Raw genomic sequence first — 15,254 nt, 5'->3', positions numbered from 1 at the left:
CCAGTAATTCAATAGACTAATATAATACTTATTATGATAAACAGAGTGAATGCTGGATCAATATTGACTATGTTAATCATAATACGACGCATTAGCGTCGGATAACAATTAATGTATCTCGGTCCGTTGTAGCGACGAATATGTTTGAGTAATAATACAGTACCCGTAGTGTAAATAAATTCGATTTCGAAACGTGACGTACGCGTTTGCGTTTAGTCTCATTCTGTATTGGATTTAGAAAGAGCGCGCCAAGCGGGACGTTTTGGAAACTCAAAATCCTATACAAAATGAGACTTAACGCAAACGCGTTCGTCACGTTATGATGTCGATCAAATTTACACTAGGGGTACTGGCCTGTCATTTAATTGAAACGGTTTGTGAGATTACATAGTGGTATTCTATGTAGTAACAATGTTATTGTGTGGTCTTGATTCATCAAAAACTGATGATAAAGTTGCCTTTTATTCACATGTGTGGCAAAGTAATCTGATGCGATTTTTGAGTTGTTTCCTATGTAGAACTCACTTTTAAATAATGATTTTGAATGATAAATATTTATCATTTGGATCTGATTTCGTTTGATTCACAGTTAATATTTACCCCGCGTTGGTGTGGTGACAAATTTTGTGTTTCACTCGGAGGTAAAATTTGTTTAACGCTCGATCCTTGAAACCCTCGCAACGCTCAAGATTACGCTTTTCGAACCACTCGCTCCGCAATTTTGGATTCTTGAGCGTTGCGAGAGTGTCAATGTTACCACGAACGGTTAAACAATAACTATATTTGCTCACCAATAACTAGGGAATCAGTATATATGAATTAAGCATATAACTAATACATTAAACCATACTAGATAACAGACGCTAAAGAGCTTTTCCTGGCATTCTTTGGGTAATAGTGAAGACAAGGCGAAAAAGCAATAAGGGAAAACAAGAACGGGGTGCCTAGCCAAGGTGTCAATCGCTTGCGCTACGACAACGAAACGCTTTGTGTCTCTCTATCACTCATTCATATAGTGCGACAGTGACAGCAGCGTTTCGTTCGCTACGGAGCGAAAATGTTGGACATGTTGGCTACGCACCTAGTAGGGCTAAGATGGTCGGCTCTTTATCATTTGTCACCATGCCTATCACGTTCTAACAAGTATGTAAGTGCGAAAGTGATGGACATAGTGACAGGTGATTAAAATGGAACCATGCTGCCAACGCAGGACAGAGTAAAAAAAATATCTTTGTCTTGCCTTGTGTACGGATGCGATAAATAATATTCCTTTACGTGGGTTTTAAAAATATGAGGTGGCTGCTTTATTTTTTTAATACGAGTACCTAGTTCATTAAATAAATAAATATTATATGACATTATTACACAAATTGACTAAGTCCCACAGTAAGCTCAATAAGGCTTGTGTTGAGGGTACTTAGACAACGATATATATAATATATAAATATTTATAAATACTTAAATACATAGAAAACACCCATGACTCGGGAACAAATATCCATGCTCATCACACGAATAAATGCCCTTACCAGGATTTGAACCCGGGACCATCAGCTTCGTAGGCAGGGTCACTACTCACTAGGCCAAACCGGTCGTCAAACGTCAAACGTCAAAAGTCATTTCATTACTACTTACTTGCTATTAGGGATTGCAAACCGGATTGGTTTTCAATCCGGCCGGATCCGGCCGGATTTTGGCCGTAGTCCGGCCGGATCCGGTTTGGTATAGGGATATAAAAGTTAATTAAATGACATATTTTTCTAGTTTTTGCGTAATACGTATTCCTAAATCTATAATTTGAAGTTAATAAATAACTTCTTAACAATAAAATAGAACTTGGTAGTAAAAAGTGTCACAATGTCAATATCACTTTAAAAACAAAAAAATAATAATCGGTAATTTATTATATTTAACCATTCAAAAGTACTCAAATTTTCGTTTACAATTATAAATTTGATTAGTTTCCATGATGGGGTGTGGGGTGGGAATTGGAGCTCCTTGAAAGGACAAGTTTTCGTAACTGTTCTTTGATTTAATTCTTTGTAGAGTCTGTTCGGAAAGAGAAGAGTCGTGGAATGTATTGGGCCCCATACATTCCACGACTCTTCTCTTTCCTCACAAACTCTAACGTTGACATCCATTCTAGCATAGAGAAATAAGAAGTACATAGATTACTCACTCCGTACATCAGTTTTGGTACCAAAACGCTTATTATTTTCGTAGTCGACATCTAGCATCGAGTAGCGGAACTCTCAGTACTGCTACTCGACAATAGATATGGTGGCAAACAAAAATTCTAATGTTCAACGATTTTCCGCTAATATTATAACCAGAGTAACCGGAACTCTATTTTCAACGCCTACGCTTACTATTATTTATTACTTTTAACGAAGATATTTTAATTTTATTTTTATGACTGACTAGACTGTATGACTTAAAAAAATAGTACTTTTTTAATTTATGGAAAAGTATATTGGTCAAATTATAAGGAACAACACACGACACGACGATCTCATGCGAAAAATAATAGAATGTAGGATTGAAAACCATCGCGGAAAGGGAAAGTTACGTAGATCAAATAAAGAATTGGGTAGACGTAGAGTAGCATGTACCAGGAGATGAAGGAAATTGCATAAGATTGGATGAAATTGTAAAGACAAAAGATTCTCTCTTAAATTTGAATAGAAAAGAATCTATATTTTATCATATATATATATACATATATCGGAGAAAACTAAAGATTATCAATATTATCATATATTCTTCATTCACACATATTGATGAGCCCAACTGTAGTCGGTTAATCTCCTATCACAACATTATGACACGACATGAACCTTCTCTTTAGCATAAATTACAAATGCCTTCCATGGCTTCTCCATCCTTTCATTTTTCCTTCTATTACAGTCTTTATGTAATCGTAATATCGTGCCACCAACATGAAAGAAGAAGAAATCCTCTTCTGTTCCCAGTCATCGTCATAATATAGTACATTACGATACAAGTGCGAAAAATAGGAAATTCGAAACGAGCGGCGATAAATTAAAACACGACCGAAGGGAGTGTTTTAAATCGACACGAGTTGCGAATTACCTATTCGCACACGTATCGTACAACGTTTTACAGTACATATGGCCCTTTAAATGTTCGACACAGTAACGTAATATGCTACTTCTCGCACTAGTGCTATAAAGTAGCCCCATATGTACTGTAAAAAATATTTTTATCTTACTAAATTTAAACTTTTTCATTCGTTTTTTGTTCTGTTCAACTTCATACCTCGTATCCGTTGCCTTTTCCTCGTCTGAAACGCACAGCGCGTGCTGTATTTAGGCGTTTTATTATTATACCGGATCCGGTGATTTTTACCGGATCCGGTAGTGCCTGAAAAGTGCCGGATCCGGCCGGATTACCGGATCCGCCGGACCGGATTGCAATCCCTACTTGCTATCAGAGTGTGATGCGCAGTTAGCCAATCGGCTGTAATAAATGCATGCCTGCTTATGAGTAACGTTTTTCTCGTAAAAATGTATAGATTATAATGTACTAATTATGTAATGTTATTATTTTTCCACACATGTTTAATAAAGCACTTATGGCAGTCGAAATACCAATTGTCAAACTTGTGTTATTAAACGCCCTCGCTTCCCTCGTCCGCTTAATAACACATTCGTATTTCCCTATTTTCCTTTGTAACCTAAAAATATAAACGTGGGCACAAATGAACTGCAAACTAAACAACATAATTGTTATTTGACATTTAGGTACACGTGTTTAACAATCTTAAGAGGGAAGAATAGCTTTTCGAGTCTAACGAAAGAACGGTAATTTTACTATGAAATTCCATTTCAGGAGAAAACGGTTTCCACTGGCTCTTAACAAATCTCTTTGAATTTGATGTTGATCGCTTCAGAATGAATATATTATTCTATAAGTTTCGCTAGGTTTATAAGTTTCGCTTTCTTTAAAAAAAAAACTATATTTTGTTTTGCAGATTTTGAAAAAAAAAAGGAAGTCTATAAATATGGAGTGTGGAATTAAGAGGAGTGGCATCTCTTATGGTAGAACTGTTGCAAAAGTGTCCAGCTGTCAGCTATAAATAATAGTTCCAAATCTCTCCAGAGTAGAGTAGCTAAGAACCTAGGCGTTATTGACGGAGTGAATTGCGCTGTCTATGATTTGATTTTTTAAAGTTTTTTGATGACACTTTTTGGTAGATGGAGATTTCGTTCCTTATCTCCACCTTCCGTACCTATAAACCTAGTTCTTCATTGTGTCACTGTCAATATGTAGTATATGCATGCAAACCGACGCGGGCGCGGTGTCGCCCCCCGCGCCCCCTTTTCTATCAACCAGTAATAAATGGACCGTCGACTGAACTGCTGTGTTTCCTTTACGCTCACATCTACCTCGCTGGCGACGAGGATGGGATGGGGACATACTAAAAAATCATGGGGAATGGAATATATTAAGGGCCCGATTCGAAGAATGATTAATACACGTTTAAGATTAAAAGATCGATAACTAAACGACATGTCAAAATTGACGTTTATTTCGATTCCGCTGAGTAAGATCTATGTACGATATTTTTAACGTCAAAGTGGCATTGATTGCCAGAATCGAGGTGTTCTGTTAATTATACGACATACAAACGATATCTAAATGAGAACTTATCTAAACCAGAACTTATCGTTATCGTATCTCATTCTTCAAATCGGACCGTTAGAAGTGGAAAAACGTTTTCTCTTTTTTTACGGACGGTCACGTCGTATACGTCCCTCTTAACCAAGTTATTGGCATTTTACGCCTCCTACGCGTGAATCATCACAATTGATAACATAACCTTTTATCCTTAACAAAAATAATCTAAATTTCAACCGTTTTGTGCCCTAATTCAATAAAATACGTTATATTAAGCTTTTAACACGGGCTTTTATTGAAAATCTAGCCTTGCTTTATTTGAACGTGATGAGGTAGGAAATTTAAAAATACTAGTTCGTTTTTTTACCATTAGGAAAAAGATGAACAATCATGACGTGCTTTTTTATTGAAAAACGCTTTGAAAATATTCGTTCAAATTAGTTATGAAAGAATATTCATGTAAATAATCGTATATGATTTATAATTAAAAAAATTCTGTGATTTATTTTTCAAAAGTGTTTTTAATAAATGTCACGTCAAGATGGCTTACGTTCTTTCTAATGCAAAAAAAAACGAGTAGTAATTGAAGAAAAGCAAACGTTTCACGGAATCCGCTAGTTTCTCAATGTATGTGTGTCAAATTAATTCTCAAGCCGCCCACCTCTGTTAGCGAAGTGTAAAACAATTTGTTGTATGAGGAAAGTTTGGGAAACACACAGATCACTTACCTTTAGACGGAACATAGAGTTAAACAACTCGTAGGACATTATCAGTGATCGGCGATCGGTAGCCTTTTTACATTAACATTTATCTAAGGACGGGTCTTATGGGTGCTAAGAATGGTGCCCGTTCAGTGGTGTCTCTCACGAATTCGAGCCAATCGTGCAGTCTAACGCAACTAGTTGCGATCAATCGCGCGCGTGATGCGAACTCATCAACCAATCGCGGTGTGGCGTTAAACTGCACGATTGGCTCGAATTTGGGTACGTGACACCGCTGGCCCCATTCTTATTGCCCGTAAGGCCCGTCCTTAGATATATGTCAATGAGTTTATGTCAGTTTTTAACGTCAAACTTATAGACTAATATGGATAAGTCTGTGTAGTTAAAAATAAGACGATATCAATTGTTAAAAACTCACACATTTTAATCTGTTATAGTAAAATAGTCCATTTGTCGCTTGCCGTAAGGACACCTTGACGAGTTATTCGTATAAAGATACAAGCAAATCTTGTCCTAATGGCAAGCGTCAAAGTGGAACGTTTTGCCGGTTTTGGTCACATATTTTTTTCTATGTTGATATTATCAATCGATGCCTTTTAACATTGAGGATCCATTTATATAAAGATAATAATCTTTCTGCGTCAATAAGCCGATATTTCATAGTTTTTATTCAAGCTTCTAACAAATTCGTAATAAAATAACAATTCGTTCATATGTTTAATTTATGTACAAAAAATAGAATCATATCCATGTAATATTTTCGTCGAAAAATTGCTACCGGGTGCTGATCATTGGACATCAGGACGGTTTCGGAAACACGCGGATACCTTTTAGTGCACGCCACACTAGCGTCTCCCGCGCGTCGGCGTCTAGTCAACTCTATGGCTGCTGCTTGATGCAACGTTGGCGCAACTGTGCAGCAACGCCATTTTTCGTAGCGCTCACTAGACGCCGACGCTCAAAAGACGCTAGTGTGGGGTGGCTCTTAGCCGGAGAATAGAAAACTTGCCGTCACTCCAATTACCTATTGATGCTCTCGGTTTGTTTACATAAGAACATTTGTCAATTCAGTTGCGTTTACGCTTATGTACCTATAGTTGGTAACTACTTGACTAGTGACCTACCAAGATTCTATACAGCTACCATCAGATTGACACTGACATGACCAGTTATTAGGGACTATGTCGATTTTTTTTATTTTTTTTATTTTTTTTATTCAGGATTACAACAGCTTATAATAATTACATGTGCAATTTTAAATTTTAAGTGTATAAAGCCAATTACAGTAATCCACAAGGTCAAATCGTGATATAAGTAAATAGTTAAGAAGGTAGTTACAGAATAGTAGGTATACATTAGTGAATTGTGTATAAGTGTTCTATAATATTCGTATTTATTTATAAATTGAGTTGTAGAAGAAAACATTGTGTTGTTGTTGTATACAATCGTATAGGATGCAACTGCATGCAGCCCACGGCGTTATACTTTACAATTACGGAACGCCTATGGGTCTACTACCCGTGCACTTTGTGTTGGCCGTTACACAATGACGTAAGAGTACTAAGCGGGTCGCGGCGTGGTGTGAGGGAGGTAACGGCCAACCTGTAGCGTACGGCTAGTACTGTAGAGTCTATACGAGCTACTCTGTGGTGTATCGCGACAGTTCACACATACAAAAGGTCACTACACTAAAACACTCAAAGTGCAAAGACAAATGATTTCATTCATTTACATGTGTAGAAAATTGAAATTAGTGGTGCGCCGTTACATTTCAATATTTTAAGAGTCCCCAGCAAGCTCGTTCCTCCATACAAAAGTAGTTACGTTCTCTTTTCTTCTTCTAGCTAGATTGCTCTGTAACTTTGTACTTACAATAGGATACGGTATATCTAGTACTGAAATTCGTTCATGTGGCTTCAGATACCAAAGTTATAAAAATACAGCGAATTTAAGTTTTTACACAATTTTTTTTATACAGAACTTGATTTTTGCTCTATTTCACTTGTTTTATAAACTGGAGCTATATAAACTAATTAGTACTAGACATACCTAATGTCATTATATGTGCAGTTGTCATTATAATCCAACACGTAGTTTTAAAATAAGAACGAAACTCCGTTTGTATGGGAAGATGAAATTCGGCCGAGCTTCCCGGGGACTCTTAACAAGCAATATTATTATATGATATATTATAACGGGAACAAACGGCCCGATTCGAAGAATGATTAAGACATGTTTAAGATCTTGGAAAGATCTTTAAAAGATCGATAGCTAAACGACATGTCAAAATTGACGTTTATTTTGATTCCGCTGTGTACCAGTAAGATTTATCTACGATATTTCTAACGTCAAAGTAAAATTGATTGTCCGAATCGAGCTATTTTTGTCAATCATACGACATGCATACAAACGATATCTAAATGAGAGAGAACTTATCTAAACCAGCGGTGGCATCATGGTTCCATTTTTATCACTTATCACTATGCCCGTCACTTTCGCGCTTACATATTTGTTAGAACGTGACAGGCATGGTGACAAATGATAAAGAGCCGACCATCTTAACCCTACTGCGGTGGCATCATGGTTCCATTTTTATCACTTGTCACTTTGCCCGTCACTTTCGCACTTACTTGCTAGAACGTGACAGCCATGGTGACAAATGATAAAAAGCCGACCATCTTAGCCCGACAGAACTTATCGTTATCGTATCTCATTCTTCGAATCTGGCCGATAGGAGGTGGATTATTTTTCTTTTTTCAGCAACTCTATTTATTAATGAAAGAAAACAGAAAGAAAGCAAAGACGATGCAGTCGCAATTGGAGTTTAACTTTAAAGGTGAACTGAATAGAAAATTTGGTTAAGGCACGGTGAAAAATGTTTCAGGGTGCGTAGCCAAGATTCTTCTTTTCGTGTCGAGGTTCCCTTTTTTTTTTTTTTTTTTTTTTTTTTTTTTATACGATGGAAGCCAAGATGGCAATCGTTTACGCTCCATAGCGAACGAAACGCAACTGTCTTTGTTGCACTTATTTGGAAGATTATGATCTAAAAAAGCTCTACATTTTTTTTAAAACTCTACAATTTTTTAAAAAAAGCTCTACAATTTTTCAAAATCTCTGGCTGAACCCGCGGCAGCTTTCAAACTTGCTTGCGTGAATGAAAAGCATTAATTTATTCTACAAAAATAAAACCTAATAAGATGAATCATCTTATTAGGTGATACATCTTAGATGATACGTGTATCATTATCCCCGTACAATGTTCCGTTCCGATAAGACTACTTATTAGATTTAAATACATTGTTCTCATTAACCCACCATGATATCAATCTATTTAATCTATCTCATTCCCCTATCGGCTGCCAATTTTAATCGGATGACATTGCCTGCATTCAAATACATAATAATTAGTCCAATCAAAGAAGACGCTTTTCAAAACATAACAAGAATTGTCATGTTTCCACATACATGAAAATTCTTATTAGGGTAAAGCGTCATTAGAATATTTCGACAACATTATCAAATTGAGCCGTTCTAACTAGAATTTACCTACTTACATTCTAATTTACATCGCTAAGGGTATTTTAAATTCCCGAAAGAAACGCAAAAGATTATAAGAATAGAAAACTACAAAAGTAAAAAAAACGAGTAAAGACAAACGAGTTTATCTTTGATAAGTTCCTTGTTATTTTTTCAAACTAAACAAATTGAAGAAAATTAATTCAGAAATTCCTATTGCAAATATTGCAATTATCCATACTAAATGGTAATGAAGCTAAGAGAGCTACGAGCGGGCGGGTTGAGCTGGAGCGAGGCCAGAAGGCGAGCTGAAGATAGAAAGGCGTGGCGCGAGCTTGTGAAGGCCCTTTGCACCTCTGCCATAGGACAACAACAACAACAACAAATGGTAATGATTTGTACATGTATTGTATAATGTATAAATGTATAAATCCTTTATTTCAGACAGTAAAGTAAATTTTCAATTTTCTACATTTCTTGCATATTTTTTCCTGTCTGTGTGCCATTTATTGGCAAAAGGCCTCCTCCAACCTTCTCCATTCCTCTCTATCCTTGGCAACTCTCGTCCATGTGTTTCCTGCTATGGCTTTGATGTCGTCCACCCATCTTCTAAATGGTCTACCTCTTTTCCTTTTCTTATGGCCTGTGAACCAGTTCATTATCGTTTTCGACCATTTTTCTTTGCCTCTTATTGTATGGCCTGACCATTTCCATTTTAACTTTTTTATTGTTTTTGTGACATCTTTTGTTTTGGTGAGCTTCTTTATGGATTGTATTCTTATTTTATCCGATAGTCTTTTTCCCAGCATACTTCTCTCCATGGAGTTTTGGCAGGTTTCTAGCTTTCTAATGTGTGTTTTAGTGAGAGCCCAGGTTTGGCAACCGTAAGTGAGTATAGGAAGTATGCTGGTATTAAAGAGTTTCCGCTTGATAGTTACATTGATATCTTTATTTTTCATTATTTCCCTTAGGCTCCAATATGTCTTCCAAGCATTTCCAATACGTCTATCTATTTCTTTTGAGGTTAGATCTATTGGGGAGATTATCTGGCCTAAATAGATATACTCATTGACGTATTCAATTGGGTTATTATTGATGAGAATAGGTTCTTGCTTGTCGTTAGTCATAGCCTTGGTCTTTAGTGTGTTCATAGCCAATCCCACCTTCCCACTTTCTCTAAATGCTGAATGACCTGGATTCAGCATTTTTTGTAATTCCTCACTTGATGATGAGAGTATTATCAGGTCATCCGCAAATCTCAAATGTGAAAGGTTTTCACCGTTAATAGATAGTCCACATTTCTCCCAGTTTAAGTGGCGAAAGACTTCTTCTAGAACGGCTGTGAAGAGTTTCGGCGATAGTGGGTCGCCTTGACGCACACCTCTTTCTATTCTGATCTCTTTGCCTTCCTGCTCTAGTTTTATTGTGGCCTTGCTGTTATTGTAAATGTTTTTTAGTATTCTGATGTATTTATTTTCGATACCTTGGTTTTTGAGTGCCTGCCAGATTTTCTCGTGCTCTATTGTATCGAAAGCCTTGCTGTAATCCACGAAACAGCAGTAGAATGGAATGTTATATTCCTTGCCTTTTTCAAACAATTGTTTGATGACATGAATGTGGTCCACAGTCGAGTACCCACTCCTGAAGCCCGCTTGCTCTCTTGGTTGATTTTCCTCTAGCTTATTGGTTATTCTTTGGAGTATAACTTTAGCGAAGATTTTATATATATTCGAGGATAAGCTTATAGGTCTATAATTGTTGATGTTATTTTTATCACCTTTTTTATGTAGAAGTATTATAGATGATGTTGTCCATTGGTAAGGGATTATCTCGTTTTGTAAGATTTCATTAAATAGGTGTTTCAGAATTGGTATCAGGTGATTTCTGTTCAGGATGAGGAACATGTATTAATTATAAGTAAATAAAGTAGATAATGAAATACAAATATATTACGAGCATGGGCACAGGGGTACGTATGGACGTAGGAAAAATCATGGTAGGTAAATGCCCAATTTTCCGCAGTACATGCATAAAAAATATGATTTATTTTAAAGATTATGTATTTCATAAATTTTGTGTTTAGCTTGATGTAAAGCGTCCTTCATAAATGTTTTTTAATTTAGTATTTGTAACTGTACAAATACTAAACTAAATTAATAAGTAGCATAAATCTAAAATAGGCCCTCGAGGTATTGTGCCAAGGATACTGTCGGCATTTCCTCGTTGTATCGCATTCGCAATGCCGATACATTGTGCGAGGAAGCCGCCAGCTCTTCGGTCGCCAGTTAGTCCAGTCACGCCAGTCAGACGCTTTGCGATTTCTGCAAAAAACTTGTGCGCGCCAGTTTCTACGCCAATGTATTAATGTATATTGAATTATATACCAATATCATAAATATCTGGTTGCCTAGCCAAGATGAAAATCGTTGACAGAAAACGCCAATCAAAACTTATACGAAAATAGTCACTTGACTTCTTCTAGTCTATCATCTGTCATTCCGATAATTTTTTTCTATCCGTTTGGCGTTAGTCGATGTTTTTTTTATATCATAACAGTGGCAAACAAGCATACGGCCCGCCTGATGGTAAGCAGTCACTGCAGACTAATGACGCCTGCAACTCCAGAGGTGTTAACTCATGCGCGTTGCCGACCCTTTAAAAACTTGAACACTTGATGTATTGTTATTTTGGCTAAAACGCCTGATTGATCGGGGTATAATTACGAATACGAACGTCTCTCACGGGACTAGGTCTGTATTAGTTTTGACATTCGGCCTGATGGATGGACCACAATCTCTGGACAAATCTCTCCAATGAACGCGCCCGTATGTGTCACTATCTACCACAAATATTTTACCATCTCCTTGCACTCTATCTCGATGATACAAGGAGTATTTTTCCTTGATTTTAGGTAGTGGTATGTTGGTTTGGATTGACTGGTGTTAGCCCAAGGATTGAGTTTTGGTTTGACGTGAATTTTGTTCGTTGTTCAATTTAGTTACTGACATTGATTCTTTTGATGCTTCGGATGCCAATGTTTGAGGGAAATACGGATTATAGCAAAAAAAAATTCGAAACAATCTCTATTAAGATTTGTAACCGTACGTTAGTGCGTTTGCTTGTTACATTTTAACCCCCTGCGTTGGTTAAGAGTGTGAACCTGCTAAATATTTTTTTTTAAGTAGAGCATTTTGAACCTGTAAATACAATAAAGTTAAAAATAAATACATTTCAAAAATGAATTTAGCAAGATTACACTCTTACGGCCCGATTCGAAGAATGAATAAGACACGTTTAAGATCTTGGAAAGATCTTTAAAAGATCGATAACTAAACGACATGTCAAAATTAACGTTTATATCGATTCCGACGTGATCCCAATAAGATCAATCTACGATATTTCTAACGTCAAAATGACATTGGTTGCCCGAATAGAACTGCTTCTGTCAATTATACGACACACAAACGATATCTAAATGAGAACTTATCTAAACCAGAACTTATGGTTATCGTAACACATTCTTCGAATCGGGCCGTTAATCAACGCCGTGTAAATTACGCGAGAAAAGCTTTATCAAATTGCTAAAAAAAAAACATAAAAACAAAATCTGACTTGACAACTCTGAACTCATCCTAATTTATATAAAATTTTATTGATTACAATACGTTAAAAAATATTTAAGCATATTAGGCATTAAGTATTTGTATAGTGTAACCTTGGGATATTTCCTGTAATTTTAGTTATTACATATAATATAGGTAACTTTTGTTTCCAAATGTTGAACATGCTGAAAAATTATATCATTGACTGATCTTTGTTCTTCTCCAAAAACTGAATAGGATTGGCAACTGTCAAAAGATGGCGCCAGCATAGGTTTTACCTGTCTCTATTTTTGTTCTGAGTTTTGGCTTAAAAAGCATTTAAATCATACAATTAAAAAAAAGACTGATACTATTCGAAAGATATGCTGGCGCCATCTGTAAAATAATAAAAACCGGCCAAGCGCAAGTCGGACTCGTGTACGAAGTGTTCCGGACCATTATCTATAAAAACGGCAAAAAAATCAGTTTTTGTATGGGAGCCCCCCTTAAATTTTTTTTTTAGTATTTGTTGTTATAGTGGCATCAGAAATATATACATCATCTGATGTGAAAATTTTAACGGTCTAACTATCACGGTTCATGCGATACAGCCTAGTGACAGACGGACAGACAGACAGTATGTCTTAGTAATAGGGTCCCGTTTTACCCTTTGGGTACGGAACCCTAGAAAATTTTTGAATGGGGTTAGTCGGTCGATTTTTTCTCTCCGCTGTCCGTCCGTCTGTCACCAGGCTATATCTCATGAACCGTGATAGTTAGCCAGTCTACAGATTATGTATTTCTGTGGCCGCTATAACAACAAAATACTAAAAACAGAATAAAATAAATATTTAAGGGGGCACGCATACAAAACAGTGATTCTTAGATAATGGTACGGAACCCTTCGTGCGCGAGTCCGACTCGCACTTGGCCGATTTATATAATTGTTATAATAGTTGTTCATAATAGTGCATAAAGTGTCTGTATAGCGAAACATACAAATTGGCTACAAGCCATTCCGTCTTGTCTCAACCATTAATATGAGCAACCGTTTTCAATTCAAATAGCCTACAGTTAGCAATGTTTATTATAATCCGTACAAAGGCCAATTAATTCCATTCATAAAGGTACGTTCAGATCTTCGGTGAACGCACAAAGGAGTTGCCACATCACAAAATGTCATCTACCGTTTGTTATGGGGCGACCATGTACAGAAAGATTGTGTCCTCTTTACTGATATTTAGTTTCAAAAAGTATTTAGTACCATCGTCGGACGTTAAAAAAAAATTGTGCGTGGAGTCCCTTCGCGCGGAAGAAGTAAAACTTCTTAATGAGGAGATGAAAATAATGCTCTAAAATACATATGGTTTATATTAAGAGGTAAGTGATACGAAGTTCACCGGGTCATCTAGTAATGAATATTATAAATTAAAATAGAACAACAACTTGAACAATAGATTCAATAATACATATATTTAAATAAATATATTGTAAAATTCCTAAATAATAGAAAATATAAAAAGAAAAAATACAAAAAGTCAGGTTCCACCGAGATTTGAACTCGGATCGCTGGATTCAGAGTCCAGAGTGCTAACCATTACACCATGGAACCGGCTGAGCTAATCGACGAATTTGCTCATCACAAACTCTTACTACTTTATGTTACCGATTATAGCGTTAAACGTTTAACGCAACCTTGTTGAAAGTCGCATAAGAAGTTTCACTTCAACACTTCATTTCAAACAAACACAGCATTAATTGATAATTTATATTTAATTCATAATTTTTATTTGATTGTAAATTTTAAATGAATTGATAATTTTTAATTAAATTGATAATTTTTATTTCATTGATAATTTTTGTTTAGTGGATAATTTTAATTTAATTAAATTAATAATTTTAATTTAATTACATTAATTTATATGTAAATATTTTAATTTTTGATTGTTTGTAATATGGATATTTGGTCCGAAATAAAAGTTTTGTTTAATATTCTATCCCTATTGTAGAGATGGTGGTAACACCATCTCTATACGCATCCCATACGTCCAAATCATCTGATTACACGCGTACGACACAGTCAACTGACTGATTACAAACCTTATCACAAAGACATAAGGTCCAACGAAGCTAAGTTAAAACACAATGATTAACTAATCCGTAACATTTGCTACACGAGACTAACGAGCCTCATTGTATGAGCGTATGCGCATATTTGCTACGATTCTAAAAGAAAGTAAGTGTATATAGAGACTTATAGTGACTTAAGACCTTTCTCTTACAAGTTGCGCATAACAAGAATAATATGCGTTGGGTAAGTGCAATCAGATTTGGATTTTGAAGACGGTGCATATTTTTGAATTCACCAAAGAAACTCAAAGCAAATGTTTCTTTTAATAAATTTTACAGTATATATGGTGCTACTTTACTGCACTAGTGCGGTAATTAGCACATTATATAATTTCCTATTTTTCGGATTTGTATTGTAATGTACTATATATAAAAAGGAGTCATTCGCGTAATTTTACACGATTATCCATCATATCGTACCTAATACTTCTGAGAGGAGTTAATATATTGTCCAAATTATTTCTGTAGTATTTAGGACTACCTAGTAATTTTCAGCCTTTGTTTCTTAATTTTTTTTAATACTTATATCTTACTTATCAGGTAACTTTTAAATTCCGTCTTTTAGAATTTTAATATCTGGGAAACCGGCGAGTTTTTCTCGGAAAACATATAAAAACTCAAAATTGCGCGTTTTCCCAGAGATAAGACCCCCTAGATCGATTTT

General features: G+C 35.8%; 1 non-coding gene across 1 annotated transcript; it reads right to left on the bottom strand.

The window, feature by feature from the left end:
* Positions 1–14,000: 14,000 nt before the first annotated feature.
* Trnaq-cug (transfer RNA glutamine (anticodon CUG)) lies at positions 14,001–14,072 on the bottom strand. The gene has a single exon. It is a non-coding gene; the product is annotated as a tRNA-Gln (tRNA).
* Positions 14,073–15,254: the final 1,182 nt, after the last annotated feature.

This window comes from Cydia pomonella, chromosome 11, assembly GCF_033807575.1.
Source record: "Cydia pomonella isolate Wapato2018A chromosome 11, ilCydPomo1, whole genome shotgun sequence".
NCBI lineage: Eukaryota > Metazoa > Arthropoda > Insecta > Lepidoptera > Tortricidae > Cydia > Cydia pomonella.
Note: the sequence above shows the minus strand (reverse complement) of the source record. Positions and strands in the feature narration are given on the sequence as shown.